The sequence below is a fragment of the Chrysemys picta genome, chromosome 22 (genome assembly GCF_011386835.1).
Source record: "Chrysemys picta bellii isolate R12L10 chromosome 22, ASM1138683v2, whole genome shotgun sequence".
NCBI lineage: Eukaryota > Metazoa > Chordata > Testudines > Emydidae > Chrysemys > Chrysemys picta.
Genome location: NC_088812.1, coordinates 22768829 through 22769071, shown reverse-complemented (window position 1 = coordinate 22769071; position 243 = coordinate 22768829).

The window sequence follows — 243 nt, the reverse complement described above, 5'->3', positions numbered from 1 at the left end:
CTCCGGCACCGTCGATTCCGGCGCCGCAAGCGCCGTTGAGTCCGGCGCACACAAGCTCCCCGGTGCACACCATGGTTGAGCTCGGCCTGCTGTCCACTCCAGAGACCTTCTCCACCGCTCGCGACCTGATCGCGTTAACTGAGCCTGGACTGTCTCACCCTCCAGCACCGTCGGTGCGGACTGTTCCATCCATAGGGAAGCCCACCTTCATGCGACCTCCATCACAGAGCGAGACAGCACGGC